The 12,472-nt window shown below is 45.6% G+C and overlaps 1 protein-coding gene across 3 annotated transcripts in view; it reads right to left on the reverse strand.

Annotated features, from left to right (window-relative positions):
• kcnh3 (potassium voltage-gated channel, subfamily H (eag-related), member 3) overlaps window positions 1–12,472 on the reverse strand; it is a 574,739-nt gene that overhangs the window by 119,158 nt on the left and 443,109 nt on the right. The window lies entirely within an intron of this gene.

Consider the following 12,472-nt stretch of genomic DNA (forward strand, 5'->3'; position numbering starts at 1 on the left):
CCAACACTGATGCCCATGACATTCTTTTAAATTATTTTTCAGGCAGTCACGGTGGTGCAGCGGTAGAGTTGCTGCCTTACAGTGAATGCAGCGCCAGAGACCCAGGTTCCATCTCGACTTTGGGTGCTGTCTGTACGGAGTTTGTACGTTCTCCCCGTGACCTGCGTGGGTTTTCTCCGAGATCTTCGGTTTCCTCCCACACTCCAAAGACGTACAGGTTTGTAGGTTAATTGGCTTGGTAAATGTAAAAATTGTCCCTAGTGTGTGTAGGATAGTGTTAGTGTGCAGGGATCGCTGGTCGGCGCGGACCTGGTGGGCCAAAGGGCCTGTTTCCGCGCTGTATCTCCAAACTAAACTATATTAGCACGTTCTATAGTTTTGGTTGAAGCCATGTTTAGTGTATAATTTTCTGAGATCTGATGATCACACGCAGCTTTGCAACAAACCAATTAAACCAAATAAAAGGGCAGCTTACAAGGGAGCGATCATCAGCACTCAAGTGGGGATTTATGGAGGACTCTCCACATGGAACTAATTATTATAGGTACATTTTAAGCATGTGACCCCAAAAGATCATCTCTACCCTTTTTGACTCTAGTGTGAAGTTTCCACTCAAAAGGTTAACACTCAAAAGGTTAACCTGAATGGGATTAGCAAGTTGACGATATTTATTGATGAATTTAAACAGCTCTGTGCTTTGAGGATTGTGATCTTCCACACTCGTTCCATTTACAGCCAATTCAGTGGAGGTGGTTTCAATCTTTCAATCTAAATTAGATTTGGATTGAGTGATAACCTATTAAATCACCCAGCACAAAAAATAAACGTAAAAATAAGAGCAGGAGTAATAAAGGTCCTTCAGTCTGCTCTGCAATTCAATAATAAAATAATTGTAATTTTAAATCCCAGCGGTATGAACATTGACTTCTCGAACTTCAGATAGTCCCTGCTTTCCCTCTCTATCCCCTCCCCTTCCCCTCCCCTTCCCAGTTCTCCTACTAGTCTTCCTGTCTCCGACTACATCCTATCTTTGTCCCGCCCCCTCCCCTGACTTCAGTCTGATGAAGGGTCTCGACCCGAAACGGCACCCATTCCTTCTCTCCCGAGATGCTGCCTGACCCGCTGAGTTACTCCAGCATTTTGTGTCAACCTTTAATTCAATGTTCAGGGCTGACCTGGACTAGCTCTCAACTATACTTCCCTGTCTTTTACACATAACCCTTGAATCCCCTTAGTTGAAAAATCTATAACATATTCACTGTTTCATTCTCAATGGCATAATCAGATAGAGAATTCCAAAGTCACGATCCTCAAACAAGGAATTCCTCTTCATTTCTCGTAAAAGGACAACTATCCCTCCTGATCTAGATTCCGCCATAAGAGGAAACACCCTATCAGTTTTTAATCAGAATCGTACATGTTTCAATAAGATTAATCCTCATTCTTCTAAACATCAGTGACTGTGGGTCCAAATTGTTCAACTGCACCCCATAAGATAAATCCCTCAAGCCAGATAGCAATTCAGTGAACCTTCTCTGAACTTAGAAACATAGGAACATAGAAAATAGGTGCAGGAGGAGGCCATTCGGCCCTTCGAGCCAGCACCGCCATTCATTGTGATCATGGCTGATCATCCACAATCAATAACCCATGCCTGCCTTCTCCCCATATCCCTTGATTCCACTAGCCCCTAAAGCTCTATCTAACTCTATTCCTTCTTAAGTAAGGAAAGCAGCACAGAGCCAACTGTTGGATCTGAGGGCTTACAATTTCCTAAAGGATTTCATTGCAGGGTCCAAACAGAAGTGACAAGGTGAAGTTACAAGTTTTCTGAATGCTCTAGATTCAGAGAAGCCTCCATTAGATTGAAAAACAGCTCATATAACTCCTTTATTCAAAAAGGGGAACAAACAGAAAGCACACAAGTCAGTTTAACATCAATGGCTCCATAAATGCTGGAGGTTATTATTAATGACATTACAACAGGACATTGAGAAAAAGTCAAGGTAATCAGGGAAAGCCAATATGATGTAGAGTCATAGAGTGATACAGCATGGAAACAGGCCCATCGGCCCAACTCGCCCACACCGGCCAACATGTCCCAGCTACACTGGTCCCACCTGCCTGCACTTGGCTCATATCCCTCCAAACCTGTCCTTTCCATGTACCTGTCTAACTGTTTCTTAAATGTTGGGATAGTCCCAGCCTCAACTACCTCCTCTGGCAGCTTGTTCCATACACCCATCACCCTTTGTGTGAAAAGGTTACCCCTCAGATTCCTATTAACCTTTTTCCCCCTTCATCTTAAACCTATGTCCGCTGGTCCTCGATTCCCCTACTCTGGGTAAGAGACTATGCATCTACCATCTGAAGAAGTCACCCATTCCTTCTCTCCAGAGATCCTGCTTGTCCTGCGGAGTTACTCCAGCTTTTTGTATCTATCTTTGGTTTAAACCAGCATCTGCAGTTCCTTCCTACACTCTGTGCATCTACCCGATCTATTCCTCTCATGATTTTATACACCACGATAAGATCACCCCTCATCCTCCTGCGCTCCAAGGAATAGAGACCCAACCTACTCAACCTCTCCTGAAAGCCCAGACCCTCTAGTCCTGGCAACATCCTCGTAAATCTTCTCTGTACCCTTGACACCATCTTTCCTATAACATGGTGCCCAGAACTGAAAAGAATACTCTAAATGTGGTCTCACCGACGTCTTATACAACTGCAACATGACCTCCCAACTTCTATACTCAATACTCAACCAAAAGCCTTTTGGACCATCCTATCTTCCTGCGACTCGTCCTTCAAGGAACCATGCACCTGCACTCCTCGATCCCTTTGCCCAGAGCCCTACCATTCACTGTTTAGGTCCATGTTAGACGTCCCAAAATGCAACACCTCCGAGGGGTAACTTTTTCACACAGAGCGTGGTGGGTGTATGGAACAAGCTGCCAGAGGAGGTAGTTGAGGCTGGGACTATCCCATTGTTTAAGAAACAGTTAGACAGGTAAATGGACAGGACAGGTTTTGAGGGATATGGACCAAGCGCAGGCAAGTGGGACTTGGGTAGCCGGGACATTGTTGGTCGGTGTGGGCGAGTTGGGCCGAAGGGTCTGTTTCCACACTGTATCACTCTATGACTCTATGACTGTATATACTTTCAGGCCTTCCTGAAACCTCCAGCATTCCGGAGAAAACAATCCAAGTCTATCCAACTGTTCCCTGTAGCTCATACCCCCTAATCCAGGCATGATTCTGGTAAACCTCCTCTGTACCCTTCCCAAAGCCTCCACATCCTTCCTGTAATGGGGCGATCAGAACAGCATGCAATGTTCCAAGTGGCCTAACCACAAAGCTGAATCATGACTTGCAGATTCTTTGACTCCTTGCCCCAGCCTATCAAAGCAAGCATGCTACATGTCTTCCCTCAGTCTGAAGGCCACGCCAATGGCTGTCTGTCTTTTCGTCTTTTTTGTTATTTTTAATGTGTTTTAAAAGTTTGTGTTAATGTTCTCTGATTTGTTTTACATGGGGGTGGGGGAGGGGGTTGGGGAAAACCTTTTTTCAATCTCTTACCTTGCCGGAGATGCAATTGTTTTCCGGATCGTATCTCCAGTCGCTCTGCGGCCTAACGTCATGGAGCTGGCGGCCTTGCTCGAGACTGACTTTGAGCTCCACTGTGGAGGGGGGGGGGTGGACTTACCATCAGAGCCTGTGATCCCTTGCCTGGGATCAACGCTCCAACTGCGGACTGCGGATTTCAACATCGAGGAGCTCGCAGTCTCAGGTAGAGACTGATGTCGGGAAGCTCCAAAGTCGCAGGAGGTTCGACCAGCCCCGACCCGGGGTCCGATCCCCCGGCGTGGGGAGCTGAGATCCCCCCAATGTAGGAGCTGAGATCCCCCCGATGTAGGAGCTTGATCAATAGACAATAGACAATAGACAATAGGTGCAGGAGTAGGCCATTCAGCCCTTCGAGCCAGCACCGCCATTCAATGCGATCATGGCTGATCACTCTCAATCAGTACCCCGTTCCTGCCTTCTCCCCATACCCCCTCACTCCGCTATCCTTAAGAGCCCTATCCAGCTCTCTCTTGAAAGCATCCAACGAACTGGCCTCCACTGCCTTCTGAGGCAGAGAATTCCACACCTTCACCACTCTCTGACTGAAAAAGTTCTTCCTCATCTCCGTTCTAAATGGCCTACCCCTTATTCTTAAACTGTGGCCCCTTGTTCTGGACTCCCCCAACATTGGGAACATGTTTCCTGCCTCTAATGTGTCCAATCCCCTAATTATCTTATATGTTTCAATAAGATCCCCCCTCATCCTTCTAAATTCCAGTGTATACAAGCCCAATCGCTTCAGCCTTTCAACATACGACAGTCCCGCCATTCCGGGAATTAACCTAGTAAACCTACGCTGCACGCCCTCCATAGCAAGAATATCCTTCCTCAAATTTGGAGACCAAAACTGCACACAGTACTCCAGGTGCGGTCTCACCAGGGCCCGGTACAACTGTAGAAGGACCTCTTTGCTCCCATACTCAACTCCTCTTGTTATGAAGGCCAATATTCCATTGGCTTTCTTCACTGCCTGCTGTACCTGCATGCTTCCTTTCATTGACTGATGCACTAGGACACCCAGATCTCGTTGAACTCCCCCTCCTCCTAACTTGACACCATTCAGATAATAATCTGCCTTTCTATTCTTACTTCCAAAGTGAATAACCTCACACTTATCTACATTAAATTGCATCTGCCATGTATCCGCCCACTCACACAACCTGTCCAAGTCACCCTGCAGCCTTATTGCATCTTCCTCACAATTCACACTACCCCCCAGCTTAGTATCATCTGCAAATTTGCTAATGGTACTTTTAATCCCTTCGTCTAAGTCATTAATGTATATCGTAAATAGCTGGGGTCCCAGCACCGAGCCTTGCGGTACCCCACTGGTCACTGCCTGCCATTCCGAAAGGGCCCCATTTATCCCCACTCTTTGCTTTCTGTCTGTCAACCAATTTTCTATCCATGTCAGTACCCTACCCCCAATACCATGTGCCCTAATTTTGCCCACTAATCTCCTATGTGGGACCTTGTCGAAGGCTTTCTGAAAGTCGAGGTACACCACATTCACTGACTCTCCCCTGTCAATTTTCCTAGTTACATCCTCAAAAAATTCCAGTAGATTTGTCAAGCATGATTTCCCCTTCGTAAATCCATGCTGACTCGGAATGATCCCGTTACTGCTATCCAAATGCTCAGCAATTTCGTCTTTTATAATAGACTCCAGCATCTTCCCCACCACTGATGTAAGACTAACTGGTCTATAATTACCCGTTTTCTCTCTCCCTCCTTTCTTAAAAAGTGGGATAACATTTGCAGGAACTGATCCTGAATCTATAGAACATTGAAAAATGATCTCCAATGCTTCCACTATTTCTAGAGCCACCTCCTCTAGGTGCGGAGGGCCCGACCGCCGGCTACGGGAGTCAAGATCGAAGGCTCGAGTCAACGGAAGGCTCGAGGCCCCCGACTGCGGGAGAACAAAGAAGAGAAGAGATTGAACCTTTTTTCGCCTTCCATCACAGTGAGGAATGTGGAGGAGTCACTGTGGTGGATGTTCATGTTAAAATGTATTTTCTGTGTTCAGTTTATTGGTATGACTGTATGGCAAATGAAGTTCCTCGTATGTTGCAAAACATACTTGGCTAATAAAGTATGATTGTGATTGTGAATGGTCTCTTAAGAATTTTATATGTTTCAATAAGATCCCCTCTCATCCTTCTAAATTCCAATGTGTACAAGCCTAGTCGCTCCAATCTTTCAACATACAACATAAAAAAGGTTCAATCTCTTCTCTTCTTTGTTCTCCCGCAGTCGGGGGCCTCGAGCCTTCCGTTGACTCGAGCCTTCGATCTTGACTCCCGTAGCCGGCGGTCGGGCCCTCCGCACCTAGAGGAGGTGGCTCTAGAAATAGTGGAAGCATTGGAGATCATTTTTCAATGTTCTATAGATTCAGGATCAGTTCCTGCAAATGTTATCCCACTTTTTAAGAAAGGAGGGAGAGAGAAAACGGGTAATTATAGACCAGTTAGTCTTACATCAGTGGTGGGGAAGATGCTGGAGTCTATTATAATCTAAAACCCTCTGAAGCACACTCTCATTTTACTTCCATCACCACACCAACCACCACACTACTATTCTGCGTGCAGAAAATTTGTCCCACACATCAACTTTAAACTTTACTCTTCTGGCTTTCAAGCTGTGCACTCTAGTCATTAAATGTTCACCCTGGGGAAAAGGTTCTGTCGGTGCCTCTCGTAATTGCAGATACGTTTCCCCTCATCTGCTGTCACCCCAGAGATAACACTCTAAGATTGTCCAACCTCTCCTTCCAGCTAATAACCACTAATTCAGGCAGCACTCTGCACAGTCTGCAGAGTTTCAACATTATTCCTGGGTTGGGGGAACCAGAACTGCACACTGTTCTGCAAACCCTTCTGCAGTTGTACAGGGCTCTTGTGAGACCACATATCGAGAAATGCGTGCAGATTTGGTCTCCTAATTTGAGGAAGGACATCCTTGCTATCGAAGCAGCACAGCCTAGGTTCACCAAGGTTAATCCCCAGGATTGTGGGACTGTCATATGAGGAAAGATTGGTAAAACTGGGCTTGTATTCACTGGTGTTTAGAAGGATGAGAGGGGATCTTATAGAGACGTATAAAATTATAAAAGGACTGGACAAGCTAGATGCAGGAAAAATGTTCCCAATGCTGGGGGAGTCCAGAACCAGGGGGCACAGTCTAAGAATAAAGGGGAGGCCATTTAAAACTAAGGTGAGAAGAAACATTTTCACCCAGAGAGTTGTGAATTTGTGGGATTCTCTGCTACAGAAGGCATTGGAGGCCAATTCACTGGATGAATTTAAAAGAGAGTTAGATAGAGCTCTAGGGGCTATTGGAATCAAGGGATATGGGGAGAAGGCAGGCACGGGTTACTGATTGTGGATGATCAGCGATTATCACAATGAATGGCGGTGCTGGCTCGAAGGGTTAAATGGCCTCCTCCTGCACCTATTTTCTATGTTTCTAAATGCAGCCGAACCAAAGTCGGATGAGGCTGCAACATGACTTCCTGACTCATATAGTCAGTGCTCTGACCAATGAAGGCAAGAATACTTGACACCATTCAGTACCACTTCATCTGCTTGTGGTGCGACTTTCAGGGAGCTACAGACTGCAAGTGCTTTGAATGAAGCAACATTAGCCATCGACTAAGGCTTCTGGTGAATTTTGCCTTTATGCTGTAACACTGCATGAAGACCAAGTGTGCCAGAGAATTATTTTGTATTGCTCAATGATAACAAAGCCACAGAGAGAACACTTTCACCATGCAAGAGATCGGATCAGCAGCCGCCTGAGGAAGAGGTATAAGTGTCCAATAAATTATTCTCTATCATCTGCAAAAGGTCTTCATGTAGAATTGCGGTCACAAAATCAAGATGTGATGGCAATGCAAACTTGGGACGAACAAAACTGCCTTTCAGCTGAAACTACTGTCGAATATACATCAATAACAAACATCAATCGGCGATCTCTACCACTTCTTCACTTAGAGTGCCATAGGTCAGATTTACTCAACTCCATTTCTCTTTTGAGTTAGTTTATTGGTTATTGGCGGTCACGGTGGCGCGGCGGTAGAGTTGCTGCCTTACAGTGCTTGCAGCGCCGGAGACTCAGGTTCAATCCTGACTACGGGTGCTGTCTGTACGGAGTTTGTACATTCTCCCCGTGACCTGCGTGGGTTTTCTCCGAGATCTTCGGTTTCCTCCCACACTCCAAAGACGTACAGGTTTGTAGGTTAATTGGCTTGGTAAATGTAAAAATTATCCCTAGTGTGGGTATTGTTAATGTGCGGGGATCGCTGGTCGGTGCGGATTCGGTGGGTTGAAGGGCCTGTTTCCGCACTGTATCTCTAAACTAAATTAAACATTGACTTTGCAGTTTCAGAATCGCAAATGCCACTGCACGACACTTGTTAAGTCTCATTCCACCTTCTGGAAAAGGTCATATCTAAGCTGCACCCAAATTTTCAATGTTCATTAGAATTGATATGGTTTAGTTTATCCTTGATGTGTTTTGGCATTAGAAATACAAGCTGGAAATGTAGTTATTAGAAATGGATACAAGATGTCAAAACCTTTCAACATCTCTGGCCATCTTTGTCTAGAATGTTGCATTAAATCATCTGAACAAGCTAAACTCTTATCCTCCTGCGACACAAAATATATTACATGGTATTGAACTCAAAAATAAATGGTTTACCTCCCAGAACAATATATTACTTAGTAAATAAATATCCTTGCAGGAAGAACACTGTTTCCATTCAAAATGCTGAAATTATATCTTTTTACATATGAAGATAGACGCAAAATCCTGGAGTAACTCAGCGGGACTCAGTCCGCCTAAACATACCTAATCTCCCAGTTGCTCAACACTTTAACTCCCCCTCCCATTCCCAATCTGACCTTTCTGTCCTGGGCCTCCTCCATTGTCAGAGTGAGGCCCAGTGCAAATTGGAGGATCAGCACCTCATATCTCACTTGGGAATCTTACACCCTAGCGGTATGAATATTGACTTTAGTTTAGTTTAGTTTAGAGATACAGCGCGGAAACAGGCCCTTCGGCCCACCGGGTCCGGGCCGACCAGCGATCCCCACACATTAACAATATCCTACACCCACCAGGGACAATTTTTACATTTACCAAGCCAATTAACCTAAAAACTTGCTCCTCTTTGGAGTGTGGGAGGAAACCGAAGATCTCGGAGAAAACCCACGCAGGTCATGGGGAGAACGTACAAACTCCGTACAGACGGCGCCCGTAGTCGGGATGGAACCCGGGTGTCCGGCGCTGCATTCCCTGTAAAGCAGCAACTCTATCGCTGCGCCACCGTGACCACCCATACTTCAAGTAACGATTGCTTTCCCTCTCTCTCTCCATCCCTCGCTTCCCAGTTCTCTAACCAGTCTGTCTGTCCCCCATTAAATTCTCTTTCTGTACGCTTACTTGTCACCTTCTGGCTAGCAATGATCTATTCTACATTTTCCTTGAACTGCATCCCCTTTGATGTCTAATTTTCACACCTTACACTTCCTTATCTCTGTGCCTGCTGACTCTCTGACTCTCAGTCTAAAGAAGGGTCTCGACCCGAAACGTCACCCATTCCTTCTCTCCAGAGATGCTGCCTGTCCCGCTGAGCTACTCCAGCATTTTCTGCCTATCTTCCGAGTTAACTAGCATCTGGAGTTCCTATCGGCACATCATTTTACATATGCTGTCCAAGTATAGGTAACAGAATCATGAATGAGTCGAGGTTAGAGCATAAAACAAAACAGTACAGCATGGGAGCTGGTTCTCCGGCCCATGATTTTTGTGCTGACCATGTTACCAAAGTAAACATCCCATTTACCTGTGCATGATGCATATACCTCCATTCTCTGCATGTTCATTCATCTACCACTCCAAATGCCTCTTCGAAGTCTCCATCCTATCTGTTTGCAGTATGTTCCAAATGCCTACCACTCTCCGAGTAAAAAATGTGCCTCACACATCTCAATTAACGTAGAAATATAGAAATGTAGAAAATAGGTGCAGGAGGAGGCCATTTGGCCCTTCGAGCCAGCACTGCCATTCATTGTGATCATGGCTGATCATCTACAATCAGTAACCTGTGCCTGCCTTCTCCCCATATCCCTTGATTCCACTAGCCCCTAGAGCTCTATCTAACTCACTTTTAAATTCATCCAGTGATTTGGCCTCCACTGCCTTCTGTGGCAGAGAATTCCACAAATTCACAACTCTCTGGGTGAAAAAGTTTCTTCTCACCTCAGTTTTAAATGGCCTCCTCTTTATTCTTAGACTGTGGCCCCTGGTTCTGGACTCCAGTGGATACAAGCCTAATCTTTTCAATCTTTCCTCATATGACAGTCCCGCCATCCCAGGGATCAATCTCGTGAACATCTGCCCACATCTCTTGATTACGCTAGCCCCTAGGGTTATATCTAAAAGTCTTGATAGTCTTTACAAACTTGTCACTATAAGCACCCCATTCTTCAATCAATTGATCAGAAGTACTCGGCAATGCAAACTATTCAGAGAGAACTGTTGGGACAAAGCCAGGCAAACAAGAATCTAGGTGAAGAGAGGGCAGACACAGTAATGGATTTGTGTAGGAAGGAACTGCAGATGCTGGTTAACATCGAAGATAGGCACAAAATGCTGGAGTAACTCAGTGGGACAGGCAGCATCTCTGGAGAAATGGACTAGGTGGTGTTTCGGGTTGAGACCCTTCTTTAGACAATACAGCAATGGATTCAGACCCAGACAGTAATGGATTTGGCAGATTCAGGTCAGAATGGTGGAAGGGTGTGAGAGGAAGGTTGTAGTGCAGTAAGAAATTTGGAGTTAAAGACACAGAGCAGTTGGAAAAGCAGCAGCTAGTTCAGTGACACAAAACAATTAGAAAATCAGCCGTCAGGTCACAGCTGTGGGGAGAAGCAACTCGGGCAGAAAATATTCAGATACTCTGAAACATTTAATCACCGCCCTTGTCCCGTATTAGGCCCGCAGGCCGTTGCAGGCCGGGACACTGTAGGCTAACGGAGTGTGTTTGGGGAGCGGGGCCGAGTGCGTTCGCCTAACGGAGGTTGTGTAGCAACCTGCCTCCCGCCATTGGTGGAGCGGGAGCACGTAGCTGCTGGCTGGGTGAGGTCACATGATGTCACCTTGTCCCGTATTTGGGAGTGAGATGGCACCCCTAACCCAAATCCTCACCCATTCCTTCTCTCCAGAGATGCTGCCTCTCCCGCTGAGTTACTCCAGCATTTTGTGTCTACCTTCGATTTTGTGTCTACTGTCAGGAAGAAGTTGCAGGAGTTTGAGAACCATCACCTCTAAGTTCAAGAACAGCTTCATCCCATCTACCATCAGCTCCTTCCACAACCCCGAGCAAATCGTACCTCAGCCAGCTCAACACTACCAAAATATGTTGAAACATATAAACGAAGAAAATAGGTGCAGGAGGAGGCCATTCAGCCCCTCGAGCCAGCACTGCTATTCATTGTGATCATGCCTGATCATCCACAATCAGTAACCCGTGCCTGCCTTCTCCCCATATCCCTTGCCTCCTTGTACTACCTTGCTTGCTCAGTGTACTTTGGTTTTTGCACTATTATTGTCTAGTTTAGTTAGAACTAAACCAAGTGGACCTGTTGGGCCCAAACCTCTCCTGCATTGGTGCAGCACCCTGTCCTCCCCCCTCCTCTGTCTCCTCAACCCTCCCCTCCCCTCTCCCTTCTCCCCCACTCCCCCCTTCCCTCCCCCATCCCTCCTCCCCTCCCCGCCCCTCCTTTTAAACTTTAAAATGGGAATAACGTTAAAAATATAACACCGATTTCAATAAAACTACTTGCATTATCACTAAAGTGACAATGGTGAGTAAGGTGAGCCTAAAATTGTCGCGCTATCGTATACCGTTTTGGCTGAAGTTCAGTCACAAACAAGATAACAAACGAGAGCTTTAGTATATAGATAACTAAATAAATATTGTACATTTATTGTTGCTACTGCTTCTGTTGTGTTGTAAGAAAGATACAAAACATAGAAAATAGGTGCAGGAGGCGGCCATTCGGCCCTTCGAGCCAGCGCCACCATTCAATATGATCATGGCTGATTATCTAAAATCAGTACCCCGTTCCTGCTTTTTCCCCATATCCCTTGATTTCCTTCGCCCTAAGAGCTAAATCTGACTCTTGAAACCATCCAGTGAATTAAACACTATTGACTCTTGACTCTGTTCCAGGGAAATAAATTAATTTTCATCTTCACTGTGTTAAATTAAACAGTGTCACTGTTGAATATCAGGGCCAATGAATTTTAAAACTGTGTTCATGACTGCTGTTCAGCACTGGGTATGTCTTCTTGTAAATCTATGTTCCCTGTATTTTTCCTGTGGTCATGAGATTATCAGATGGTGATGAACGATTAGTACAGGTGCTAAACTGGGCTAATTGGCTACAATGGAATTACGCTGTTTAAAACATATGATTAATTAACCAAATGGACAAACACTTAGAGTCCTAAGTCATGCAGTGTGGAAACAGGCTCTCCAGCCCAACTTGTCCACACCGTTCAACATGTCCCAGCTACACTAGTCCCACCTGCCCGCATTTGCACCATCCCTCCAAACCTGTCCTATGCCATGTACCTGCCCAACTGTTTCTTAAATGTTTTCCCCGTCATCTTAAACCTATGTCCCCTGGTCCTCGATTCCCCTGCTCTGGGCAAGGGACTCTACCCGATCTATTCCTCTCGTGATCTTATACACCTCTATAAGATCGATAAGGATCTGTACTTTATGGTCAAAGAGGGAGAAAAGCAGGTCGCTTGATTAAACTTGTCATTT

This window comes from Rhinoraja longicauda, chromosome 8 (genome assembly GCF_053455715.1).
Source record: "Rhinoraja longicauda isolate Sanriku21f chromosome 8, sRhiLon1.1, whole genome shotgun sequence".
Taxonomy (NCBI): Eukaryota; Metazoa; Chordata; class Chondrichthyes; order Rajiformes; family Arhynchobatidae; genus Rhinoraja; species Rhinoraja longicauda.